We start from the raw sequence: 14,406 nt of genomic DNA, 5'->3' as shown, positions 1-14,406 counted from the left end.
AACAGTCTGCTTAATCTGAAATGGATTCAGGAGCTCACACAGAAGCCTCCACAGGGACCTAACCAGACAACATAGCTATGATAATACAAGATGATGTGTGGCCAATTCCCATGACGGCAGTCCACTGGAAGGGTACACTTTTGAAATGCATCCAGTTGAAGCTGGGCTACTGTGCAGCAGAGTCACATACTCAGAGAATAAAAGTGAGGAACCACAAATTTAGGCTTGTGGTAAAGACATTGAGAAGGGTCAGAATTGGCTTCGAGACTTCTGTTGTTAGGATTATTTCATGTTTAAAGTTATCTATTCCAAAGGCAAGAGGCCAGAACACAGACCTGAGCTGCCGGGGATGCTTCTGCTCGATTCTTTGTTGTTCATCCATCCAAATGAGGAATTTTAATTTGAACTCTAAGAAAATGAATTGGAAAGATGGGTGCCTAGACACTTAGACATTCATAGCAAAAGAGCTCTAGGAGCCTGTATTTGTTTTGTACCATTACGTTTTTTTTTTTTAACTTTTGGACATACAAGGAATTTGCAAAAACTTCTGTGAGTGACTCTTTTTGACTGAGGGGCAAGATTCAAAAAGGCAGGTAACTCCATTAGAGACCTCACTCACACTGCTTAAAATGTCATTAACAATATTTTCAATTCAACTGAAAAAGCTAATGAAAATCAATGAGACAATCATGTCTCATGAAAAATGTAATGAAGAGCTCCCAGAGACTTTTAGTAACAGGTGTTTAAGAGGTGGTCTCTTATATTACTTAAAGCCAAAATGCTTTCCCAAAACAGAACTGAGCAACACTTCAGACACTCAAAAATATTAGGGAAAGGTGAGAAATTCCTAATATGAAAACAGTGTTTGTTTTCTCCATAAAATTAATCTGATGTATCCACTCACTTGTATAGATTAAGTAAACCAGAAGAGCAAGCAAAATATTCAACCACTATGTCTGCACACATTCGACTTTTGTCAAGAAGATATAATTTCCTTGCCAAAAAAGCTGAACTTGCAGTCTAACTATTCCTCTCAGGGTTGGTATATAATGAAGTACAAACTCAGTTGGGAATTGGTTTTGCTGCTGGAATTCAAACTAGAACAAGCAGACGCTACAGTGAGATAAGAAATACTCCTGCTATGCTCTACAGCTGCATTGTATGTCTGCAGTGTTCAATGTGTGAAATAGTCTTTGGCCTTCCAAGCATAGGCAATATGCCAACAAAGCTCTTGCATGTATCTTTGTGTCTTTGCTGTCTAAAGACTATGCTTATATGCTTCATTGAAGCAAACGATCCATGAGGGTATGCAACTGATTATGGGGAGGCTACAGGTAAGGAACAGCCATGAGAGTGTGTTGCAGCTATCCAGTCTGCATATTCCTTGTGCCAGATAATTTTCTTCTGCAAATATGAAAAGGTATTTCTTTTTGTTCTGCCTATTATGCAATCTTACAACTCTGCAATTGTAATCTAATCATGGGTATGCTTAATATTCATTCCTGTTTTTAAACTTATTAATTCTGAAAAGTATGTGGAACAGATAATGAGACAAGTTCTTACCAAGAGGCACAGGTAAGTTTAAATCAGGTATGTAATGAGTTAAGTGATGGGTAATAATAGATAAAAGTATTAGTGGGAAATCAGGCCAAAAGAAGACATGAGGGAACAAAGAAATAGGGAAAACTATTAAAGAGAAAGTGGGAGAAAAAGAATCAAATGGACAAGAGAAAGGTGTTATGGAAATCTTAAAAAGTAGAACTCATAGTTTTAAGATTTACAGAGAAGATCTGGGAAGCCTTACTTTTTATGTTCTATTTGAAGTAATTTAAAACTATAACTCATTTTTAGAAAAAAAGTGAAGGACTAATGTTAAAAATTAGGTGTTTTCAGAACCTGTCACAAAGACATCCCTATAAAACAAATGAGCCAAATTTGTCATGCAGTAGAGTATATGTTCAACTAAAAAGTTATCTAAGTGGAAAAAATGGAAAAAAAAATCTGGAGAATATATTAAGACATAGTCATTGCAAAAGAATATTGAACTATAAGGTGAGGAAGAACACTGGATTATAAATTCTATAATTGGGAATTTGTCTCCTAAATTTCAGCTTTGCTCTGTATCTGAGAAAAGAGCATGGCAGAGTCACTGAACAGGAGGAGAAAAGACCTTTGAATGAATCAGATCCACCAGATTAATGTGCCTAGCCTGATGTACCTTCATCACTTCCTAAAGCATTTGCTTAATTTATCCATGGAGAGAAATACTCACTTTTAAAAACCTGCAGCCATGGATCCTGAATGGCCATGCTTAAGCATCTAAATTAGACATTAAGTTTGCTTTCTGGAAGCTTTAGATTTACTTAGCCTTTCTCCTAAATTATTAAGAAACATGGCAAAATATTTAAGAAAAAATATTCTGTGAGACATTTGAAACTTATGCACAAATTAGTCAGAGTGGGATTTCACTTTAGATTTAGGTTACTGTAGAGTAGCGTACAAAAATGTGATGTTATCAGGCTTCTTAACCCCACTGACTCACACAGCTGAGGCAGAATTACATCAAAGGCAAAAAGTTTGACCATAAAAAAGAGGTGGAAACTAGAGACAAAATGTAATTCAGAAAAGCAGCATTGTTCAGCAGAGGGGTGGAACAGACAGGTTCTTTCACTACATGCAGTTGGCACTTTTTTAGTGGAAAATTTTTGCAAAGCAAATGATGGTGTGAAGAATAAACACACAAGCTGAAAGCAAATAGATGCAAGTAAATACCAAGTAAGGTGGCTTGATAGTGGCTGTCTGACCATGTAACTAATAATGCATTTTTTCATAAGTTACCAACATTTTGCATTTTGCAATGTTCATTGAAAGGTACATGTACTTAATGAAGGTGATTTTATCAAAGCAGTTGGACTGCCAAGTTATATTAGATCCTTGATGAATTCACCTTGCCAAGCTTCTAAGCAGAATTTTTAATAGTACGAGAAGGAGGGAGTGGGTTTCTTTTTGTCAATACTTTCTTTTTATTATGATCTTAAAATTTCCCCAGTAGATGCAGAACAAGAAAAAAAAAATGCATCATATTTCTTAAAATGGTTTAAGCTATCAATAAGCCATCAGAACATGAGTAGGCTGCTGATTAGATTATCAAACTTGCAATGTACACATTAAGTGTATTGAAAAAAAATCTATTAACTGACAAATTATAACCAATTTTATTCAGAACAATATAAATAACTATAATTTAGGAACCCATTTGAGTTTATACTCTCTAACACATAGTAATACCATAATTAGCTTTAGTAAACTAAAGCAATATAGTCCCTTAAAAATGTTAATATTTTTAGTAGAAATTACACTAAAAGAATAGGTCAAGAATAGAAGTAATTTAGGAAAAAAAATCATTCTAATAACTAGTGCATGGAGAAGCTAACAAACAATGATAAGACTTCTTTGTGATACATCACACTGTAACCATATGGCAATGCATAAGTTGCATTAGTGGTTCCAAACAAGATGAAACTAATTATTATAGACATATTAGATTTCTTTCTCCACATAATGCCACAACAATTGTTTTCATGCTCTAAGAATACAATGTTATCTGGCTGGATTAGGATTTCTTGGTCTGCTGTTCCCACCCGAATAAACCTTGTATTTTTAATTAAACTATTTCAGGACCAGGATGCCCTAAAGTAGTGAGGTGGAAAATGAAGGGATGAAATTACAAAATAAGGTAAAATTATGGATCATTACAAATAGAGGGAGGGAAAAAAAAAAAAAAGACTATCTTCTGATATTTTAGGTCGAGACTAGTGTAAGGTAGGCAAGCAAATAACCATACAAACCTGATCAAAGGAGGACAGCTTTCTGAGCAAAGGTCTTAAAAAGAAGACTGAAAAAGCTTTGAAAAATAGCAGAAGAGCTTTGTGAACTCTGCAGACTGCAGGTGATAGGATCTTTTTGAGTCTATTTTGGTGCAGAATTCCAATCGCCCTAAGAGCTCCACAAACAGAACAGAATGGCTCTCTGTGCTCAAACATACTCACCATCAATTTGTTCTGTATGAAAATACATTTGTGTGAAGACCCTCAAAGTCTGCAATCTGAGAAAAAACAAAGACACTTTTACTGCAGCAGCCCAGATTTCTTTAAAATGTATTTTGTGCAATCTAAGTTGAAAATTGTAGGATGAGGCAGATGTCATTTAGTTCATTTCTCTTAAAAAAAAAAAAAAAAAAAAAGCCCTAAAAGTAAAATATATTGCTTAAGCAGCAGGCACCTTTTCCTTATCAAGCTGCTGCTTATGCCTCAAGCAGGATGCTTATTGTCTGAGCATTTTTATTATAGTAAGAAAAAAATATTCCAGAACAATGCCAGAGACTCCAGCAGCTGTGAGTCAAAACTAAATATCACATGGGTGGGATTGCTATAGTAACTAACTGGAATGCATTGGATACATTAGAAAAGTTTATGAAATGTCTTGTCCACTCTTAGGTTTACCTTTCACCTGATGTATCAGTTGCAGTCTCTTCTTCTGACAAAAACTTGCTAAAGAATATTGTCTATTAAGTTTGTAGGCATTTCATACTCCATCCATATTAACGGAATTGTATCAAGAAGACAAAGAGAAGTGGATGTTTGACAAGAAGGAGGCACAGAAAGTAAAATGGGCTCACAACTTCATTTCAGAATAGCGTTAAGTTCCTATGTTTATGAAAGGACGTTGACCAACCATAAGAAAATAGAGGCTAACAATAGTCATACTAAAAAAAGCAAGAATCCCACCTTCAGTAACAGGTCTTAGGAACACAAACAAAAACACAGCAGCTGTCAAACCACAGCTCTGGTAAAACTGACTTTCTCACAGGACAGTCTTATGAGCACTTTGGGAAAATATGATCTGAATGACACTTGGCCCTGTTGGCACTAATAAGCCCTGATGTCCCTGATCAATCCCGTCTGTGGCCTCCCCCTGTAACTCTGCCCATGTCCCAGGACAACACTGCAGTCTCCCTGGGGCCTTCAGTCCCTGTCCCAGCAACACCACAGCAGGGCCAGTATTCAGCCCTGTCCCTGTCCCCATCTCCTTTTGCTCCTGTCTGGAGTCCCTGGGCGTTCCCTGGCCCTGGTTCATCACTTGCTGTTGATGGACCCCATTAAAAGCCCCCTGGGAATGAGCTGTGTGGGTAAAGGCACAGCCAGGGCTGGGTCACCCCTGGCTTTGGTTGCCTGGCCCTGGGGGAGCCACAGTCTCATGCCTCTCACAGACAGACTCTGTTATGGGGAAGGGTGAACACCTGGTTGGATCTCACCATGCTCACAGAGCATTTACCACCAATTCAGTGCAAAAATGGAAGACTGCATTGAATGCAGCAAGAAATATGGTTGGTGGAATAAAAAGTATATTATATGGAGAACCTCAAGCCAGGTATAAGTAACGTCATTGTGAAGAAGGAAATCACCGTGTAGGAGTTGGTCTGGCAAGTCATGGGAATGGACTCTTTCTGTTCCATCTGGCAGAGGAGAAGCCCTGGTCTGGAGTTTGGTGCCCAGGTATAGGTACAGCCTGTTGTGAGGTGGGCAGTCTGTAGGAAAGCAGTACAAATGACCGGAGGTTGAGAAAGCATGATCTATGAGGAATGATTCAAATAGATGAAATTTCTTTCACCTTAGAAGACTTAGGGTGGACATGGGAAAAAATTCATCAAGTATGAAAGGTTATTGTAAAATGGTGAGAAACTGTGTTCTACATCCATGGAATAAATTGTGGCAAGAAAGAATGAAGTTAAACATCTAAACTTTTAAAAGTTTAGAAAAACAGAACATTGAATACCTTGTTTTGAGACATTCCATCACTGAGGTGTTTAGGAATATTCTAAAGATCCATCTGTCAGCAATGATAACATGCATAGTTAATCTTGTCTTGAGGGATGGACTGTCTCTTGGAGACCCTTCCAGCATTTTTTTTTTTCATGTATCTATTGCCAAATCCCAGCAGATCTCTAATGGGAATATTGGCAACATACTGCATACTGCAGTATCTGTAGAAGAAGTACACAGCATCTAGAAATATGGTCTATTGAAGTTTGAGATTAAATGTGTAGGACTGTCTGCACTTAGTTCTTGATGCTGTTACATTATGCAGAAGAAAGACAAAATATTATTGGTTCACAGTGGTAGTTTTCTGGAGAAAATAGAAATAGAAATAGGTTTTCTGGAGAAATAGAAATTCAGGGACATTTGAAGGATAAAGAATGTCAAGTAAAATGTCTGTTGTTGCTAAAAAAACTATCATGGCAGAATTCATCTGGATGGAAGTTTCAAAGAAAACATCAATAAGATGTTGTGAAATCTAAAGCAGAAAGTCTCATAGCTAATCTATGCTGGATGCAGCATTTCTGGGATGAAGTTCCTGAACATTAAAAAAGAATGAAAGATTCATGGAACGAGGCAATATTAATAAACACATTAAACTTTAAAAGCGATAAAGTATATGACATAGAGGGGCATCTACCTTTTAGAAGAGGCTGACCACTGAGAATTATTTTTCCTTTTCACCTGAAGAGAGAGAAGACAGGTGTCTAGATGGATTCACTCTTCTGCTCTACTTCTGGACAACAAGTTTTTCATGTTGTTGGTGGTGTTTTTTTGTAGATAATATAGAACTGTTTTGTTGTTGTTGTTGTTTTTGTTTTTGTTTTTTTTTTTTTGTTTGTTTTTTTTGTTTTTGGCATATATCTAACCACTAAACTGCTCTGTTTTAGTCAAGCTCAAGGGAAAAACTTAACCTGAGGAAACTGGTATGAGTCTCATAGCAATATTTTGGGGGGGCGGTTTCAACCAAATTTGACAAAGTGCTAGTGGTTTCAGAGAGTAAAACAATGTGTGCAGATCTTGTAAAAGTGAAGACTTAGGTAAATCCTAGGAAACTTTAGTGCCACACTGAAGGGATAAATTGACAGATTAGCAGACATTGGGTAACCCACATGGATTTCCACATAAAAAGCCAGGTATAATATATCCCACTGCTTGCAGACTTGCTTGTCCATTTGGAATCAAGCTTTTTCAAGATTTCTAGCTCTCTAAAGGTATATGGAATTATCCTCAGTTGCCTCAATTATTGCTTTTCATTATTTGTTGCTTTTTATAGTTAAGTCTCAGGGACTGTGTTGAAGGCTTTAGTTCCTTGAGAAAGCATAGCCACTACATCAGTGCACAAATTATAATGGTACTTTATAAATAATCATTGCAGAAATATTAAAGATGAGCATACATCTACACAGGTCAATGTAGCTGAAGCAGCAATGTTTTAAAGGCATGGATGGGAGATTGGAGAGGAATTATGCAGCGTGTCAATAGTCAGACTAAATGGCACAGCCTATAAATTTTCAGTCATAGAGGGTAGTGCAGAAAGGAGGGGGTGGGTTAAAAAACGACAAAAGCAACAGCCCATGTGTATGGTAAATCTCATTGGGATCAGTGAAGCAGGCACGGAGCCAAAGACAGGCGTAAGAATGCTCTGGATATGTGCATCTAATCTGGACAGGTTGTGGTTCCAGATGGCCAAAAGACAAATCACATCCAGTTTGAAATTTTTAAATGTTTGATTTTATTAAAAAGTCCTAACGGAGCCTGCCTGAGCAGGAAATGGCATGATCACTGCTATGCGAAGCTCCAGGTGGAAAAGAGTGCATTGTTGTCATTTTTATTTTGAGCGAAGTCCTCCTGGTGTGGAGCAGCCGTGTGGTCCCTAGGCATCCTGAAAGGTGGCACTCCAACAGGATGTCTGAAAACACGGCTGGTGTATCCCAGAAGGGGTTGCTTAAACCAGCCCTGCACAGACAGCTGGGAAAGTGCTAGTTCCCATGTTGGTCACCAGCATTCAGAGTGCCAGCTTGGAGGCCAGTCTGTCAGAATTTAAAACTGCCTTCATAAAAGGTATGAACTTTATACATGAGAAGAGAAGGCAGCCTGCAAGAGACTCAGCAGGGATGCTTTCCAAAATGATCTTAGGAATTTTTTTAAGGTTTTATTACTAATAGGGAAATACATTTTAAAAATGCTACTACAAAAACATCTCAACTGAAGAAAGCTTTTTAAAAACAGTTTTCCTCCATTCACAGGGGGCACCATCCAGAGTGTATGAGATATTTAAATTTGCATCGTGATCCTTCCAGGGATTTTCTAAAGGGAAAAAGTTATTGAGAGAAATTTACTTAGACTTTTTTTTTTTCTGTTCCATTCTTTCCTACGCTCTCTAAACATTTTTTTTTAGTTCCTGTTAATTAAAGACAAATGTACTGCATCTTAGTAGATGTACACAATTCACTGAGAAAGAGAAGGAGCTGCCTTATTCTACATAAAATCATTCATGACACTACATTCCATCACCCATTATTTTTAGAAGCAGTCTTGACAGCTCCTCTTCAGGGCCTTTCTGGCAGTGTGTTAGACCTTGCACCTCTGTGCATTGCATCTTGGGCATCACCAGCATGGAGGATGCAGAGTGCAGGACATTTAAACAGAGCAGTGCAGAAAACGCCCAGACCATTAAACCATAACAATTGGCTATGGCTGCCTGAGGAGATTTCTAGTATTATCCTTAATTAGTGGCAGCACTTCTATTGTCAGGAAGAGGATATGAGATTTGAAGCCCTTAACCCCAGATGTGCTGTGCAGATGGCAGGTGGAGCACAAAATGGCTTTTGAAGAGTTGCTACTTGTGGCAGGGCTTTGTGTTTTCCCTTCATGGAAGATGGTCACCAGATGCCATAGTAAATGACTCAGGGGAGTTTTAATGCAAGGGGGAATACCTGTATGTGTAGATTTGATGAGACTTTGGCTGTCTTATAGGGATTTGCTGTGGTGTTTTTACCAGTCTGTAATATGAGCAGAAGGAGATGGCAGGAGGCTACCAGGTCTATGAAGGAACATTGCTCTCACATACCAGCACAGTACCTCCGTGTCTTCCTTGGACATAACATTACAAACCTCTTTTTATCTAAACTACTCCCAGTGGTAGTTCATTAAATAAAGCCAAACTGCCCACACCACAAGTTAAAGTATTCAGTGCCAACGCTGGGTAAATATAAACCCACAGTACTCCTTTGAGTACATGGGTCAGGCATTCATTCAGTTAGTCATATCTGCTAAACAGATGTGAAGCAGTGACAGCTATTTGCTCAAATCACCTTAGTTACTTAAACATCAGCCATGAATCTCTTCCTATATGCTGTTTTGAACCAAGTTAACCTCTAAATTAGCTTGTAGATCCATTATACCCTGGAGCATTTTTATATTAGAAATGCCTGAGAAGTCGTGATTTTCTTTTATTTTTGGTTATGAATACCATGGAATGCAAGAAAAAGTGGAACAACACTGAACAATAAATTAAATTAAGGAACAGTTAGCATCGATCAGTTCATGTCTGTTGCCAAGGGTGATCTTGGTGTGTCTCATTTTAAATTCTATTGAACAAATTAATGTGTAATTTCCTTATCATGAATAGTGGCTGATCTAAAGAATCTTCAAGAGGTAAGGAGTACTAATGGATCTTCAAATTGGATCCTAGCCATGGCACTAAGCCTGGAGCTTATCATCATCCTTAATGGATGGTCTATATGCACAAAACAAAAAGATAGCACATCAGTTAGAGGCACTGCTATATGCTGTGTTTCCCGAATCAACAATTCTTGTCCTTAGACCATCTACATCTTCTTTCAAGACTTTTTTTTTTTTTTTTAATGCCAACAGGATTATTTTTTTTCTTTGCCTCTGCTTCTCCTCTTGCCCTGTACTCATTCTTCTTTGTTTTATTTTTAAAGGTACTTAAAATGCATTTGAATATTTCAGGATTCATCTGTGCCAATTCTGTAGTACTAGCAATCACAGCTACAACCTTTGTGTGACCACGAGTGTTTCTTCAGGCACACAAACAAATATACACACAAACACACAGCTGCCTGCTAAACTAACTTATTGTAGCTTATTTCTGCTCTGTTGAAGGAAAAGGAAAAAATGAAGGAAGAATGAAGACACTGTTACCTAGCACTACGTTTTACAAGATCAAAACCATGGCTCCTTTATTATTTCTTTTTTTTGTTGTTTGTTTTCTTTTTTGTTTGTTTTTAATATGATAGAAATCAAATTTTACTGAATATGTATATGTATATCAAATAGATGTCGTTACCATCGTAGAGTCTATTCAGCTGGACTGGTTTGAGAGACTGAAAACAATTTTTCTTCGATTGGCAACTAAGTGCCTTTAAAAAGTTCATATGAAAGTTAAACTTTTCATAAACTCTTCAGAATGAAGTCACTTCTATGCAACTGGATTTCTTCAAAGGAAATAATAAACAGGAATCACTTCTTCAATTTTTTTTTTTTTTTACAAGCTTTATTTAATAGTACTTTTTCACAATATTACCTTAAATGCTTTTTCTACAAGGAAAAGTTAGAGCAATTTTCTTCTGGTTTGGGGGTTCTTTTTTTTTGTCTGTTTGATTCCTTTGTAAATGCCAAATGCCTTTCCAGGTTCGTCCACAGAAGACAAAGCTTAGAAGAGACAGAGGTTTCAGCTCCAGTAGAATCCAAATGGAATTATGTGATATCCTGGACACACAAACCCACATGCCAAGTGCAAACACTGGAAGGACAAACAGAAGATATGAGGAAAGTTATTTAAGAAATTAATTCACATAAATCCCCATCATCAGTATGTGTCGGAGGGCTGAAGAGAAAGCTGAATGAAAAAAGGGGGAAGAAATGATTGACAAACATGAAAAAGAGACAATGAAAGCTGAGGCCTGAGGAGAGAAAGAGTGGCAGGGTACAGAAATGGCTTTGACGCTGGATATTATGTAGCACAACGATTAGCTTTGATTTTTCATTGTATTGTAGGATTTCCCTGGTCTTACAGCAGAATTTGCTCAAGCCTCAATATGATATCTGCTGTATGCTGAGGAGAGCTGATGACCCTATTAAACAAGCAGGGTTCACAATTCTCACTGAGAAATTATTTTTGACTTCTCCAGAGAGGGTATCATTTGTGAATATGTGTTGCTGTCATGACATATTATATATACGTCACACGTAAAATACCATGGACCTAATATCTCCTTTACCATTGGTAAATGGTAAGTGCCAAAAGTTTTTTGAATGATTTATACATGAGAAGCTGATCTGTATTTTTCTGCATTAATTCACAGTAACTGTCCTTTTCAGCATTTTATTTAAATAGCCTAGAGAAGTAGCCTATGTTTAAATGAAATGTGAGGTCATTTCCCTGCAGAAAGAAAAAAAAGCCTACAAATGGATCTTGCTTAACTAAAAGTAATCTTGAAAATCTTCTTACATGTTTCTATTACTGTATTCTCTGTAACTTTCCTCCCTTATTAGTTATTGTCCATAGTAATTAGTCCTTAAGAATTCTGTCCATGATCTTTTTTCTGCTGTCTCAGCATCCAGTTCTACTAGAAGCCTTGTTTCATTAATAAGCCATTCATTCTCATTTGTCTTCCTGATTACTCCAGATCTTGCTCTCATGCCCATAACTGTTATAAAGATTGCTTACTCTTACACATCTATACTGTATCAAATTAAGTTCTCTATAAGCTCGTGGTTGTTCTCAATGAATAGAAGTTATAGTTCTGGCAATGCACTGTTTGGCTAATTCCAGAGAATCAGCCTTTTTTTTTTTTTTTTCCGTGGGAGAATCCAAAATGATACAAGATAAATTGTGACCCAGAGAAAAACACGAGTAGCTAATATGGGAGAATGATTTACTGTTGAAAGCAAATACCTGATAGGAGGAGAAACTGAAAATCCCTGAAAAAGAAAAGTACAGTTCTGCACTGGGCAGCCTCCTCAAGGACATGGAAACTACAATGGAAAATTTGTCTATTCATTTGCCATTCATCAAGGTTTATTTTTCTGGTTTCCTAAAAATCCTAAAATAATTGGTCTCTAGTTGTTCAAACAGCTCTTGAATTCACTAGACATATATATATTTTTCTAACTAGATATGATAAACATTAAAATTCTAAAAAAATCTAGAGCAAGATGAGTATTCAGGTTTTAATGTGACAAAATTGAAACTTATTAGAAATAATAGCCAGAATAATACAATAGAAAAATAATTTGGGCTGACGAGCTCTTTTGCTCCCATTTCTGCCAAACTATATACAAGCAAATATTCAATAATTCACTCAAATACAACAATTAATAGATGTTTCTATTGCATAAGAGCTCACACATATATTTTTTTTACCTCCTTTATGTCCATGACATAAAGATGAAATGGATACCTGAAATTCTCTTAAAAATTTTGCACACACATGTCACAAATAATGATTGGCAAAACCACTGAAGGCACATGTATTCCTCATTACTCCAGTAATACATTATAAAAACTGCAGGGCAAAATATCTTAGACCTACAACAAGTATTTGTGGTATTTAGCCATCTCACTCCACCATCACAAACCCTTGCTATTGCATTGAAGCTATAAGAAGCTCTATAAAAGCAGGCAGATCCTTGTTAGCAGTAGCAGAATTCATCCAGGATTATTGATGAAAACATACCATTCAAATATTGCCATTCTAAAGACACACATACTTCCAAAATGGGCTTCTTAACAGTCTGGCTTCTATTTTTCTCACATTTCTCACGCTTGGAAATGTACCCTAGGCATCTAATCAACACGGCATAACTTTTCAGGATATGATTCTTACAGTGGAGGCCAGATCGAAAAGCTTCACCACTGTTCAAACTTCAAGGGGTTCAGGAGGACATTTCAGTAGGTCTTGGTCTTCGTTGTATTCACTGCAGGATTTATTTCATTACTTGTCAGCAGAGTAGACAATACACAAATGAGGTGCCACAGAATGAGGAAAGGATCTGCCCATAAAATGTGTCCAAGCTGAGATCATCTGCTGATCTGCTGATAAGCAATCCTGATGTGGTCACCAAGAGATAACTTCAATATCTCTGCTTGGAATTTTTTCTCACTGTTGAATACTGTGATCTGCTTCAGATAAAGTTTTTTTTTTTTTTTTTTTTTTTTCATGGATAGAGTGAGTTGAAAAAGCAGGAAACATATTGCTTTCTGCAGTTAATCAGAAAACAAATTTCAGCTACTGTCCCCAAATTCAGTTTTCCAAAGAAAAGTCACTTCAGTAAAGGTTTGCTTGCACTAATGTTCATGGAGAGTGATACCAGAAGCGTATCAGAATGTTTCAAATCTGGTTTCAGGTTACATGTTTACATCATATTTTAATATGATGCAGATTATATCCCAGCTAAATTTAGATGGTGAAAGGTTCAAAGGAAAACAGTGAAGTTTTAGGAAATTTCTGAATAATATGACCTCAAGTTCAAGGCATCTCTAAGTGATATATTAAGTGTTGGATATGCACTACTGGCTACTGTCAGACAGGATACTGACTAAAAAGAACTTAAGTCTCCTTCAGTATCTCCATTGTTATGTTCCATGTATTCAGCCTGCCTGTCTCAGTGGCTTGGACTTGGCAAAACATCTGAAAAAAATATCAGAAACATGTAAAAAATTTAGTTATGATTCTCTCCACTCCTATTTCATATACAGTTCTCTAGACACATGAACAGAAAATTTTCATGTGTGTTTTCAAGAAAAACAGGAAATATTGCCAAGTGAAATATTTTATGTATCACCAGACGACTAATCACAGGTAATAACTTCTATTTTTGTTCTTACTGAAATGGAAACAATCAGGACAAAACATTCCCAAATCCATCTCTGGGACATTCCAAACAGCAAAGCTAGTACTCGGTATCTATCATGTGTTAAATGTTTAGCTAAAAATGAAAGGAAGAAAAGCTGCTTGTAAATGACTGCCAACTAGCCACCTCTCCTGTATGAACAGGTCTCACTTATTTAAACCAACTTAACTCTGTACTGAGACTACCGGGGAGGAGAAAAGGATACTGCCCTTAAACTGCAAAATCACTAGATCTTTCTAAATAATGAAAATATAGTGACAGAACTTGCAGATAAAATAATCTAAATCTTTACACGCAGTACATACAGTCCTGTCATAAGCAACTCATCATCAATAACTGTGTGTGCACAGCAGTACAAGCTTTAGTAGTTAATTTAGGCAGAAATTTTGACAGTTTCAGTGGGGAGGTTTGGAGCTTAAAGCTGTTTTGGAAATGTAAGTCCCTTTTTGGTTCTTCTGACTTGTCTGAAAACACTCATTGAGGGACTCACTGCCAGGCCAGACCAGATGGGCTTTATCCCACCCTACACTCTCAGAACCATCATATTTTGGTCAAAAGGAAGTTAATATTATATCTCTCAACCAAATGTCAGTACTTATCATTTCATATTATTTCTGTTCTTTGGGAGTACTTTTAGAACATTACA

The sequence above is a fragment of the Anser cygnoides genome, chromosome 3 (assembly GCF_040182565.1).
Source record: "Anser cygnoides isolate HZ-2024a breed goose chromosome 3, Taihu_goose_T2T_genome, whole genome shotgun sequence".
NCBI lineage: Eukaryota > Metazoa > Chordata > Aves > Anseriformes > Anatidae > Anser > Anser cygnoides.
The sequence above is the reverse complement of the archived record's forward strand: the minus strand, read 5'-3'. Positions refer to the sequence as shown.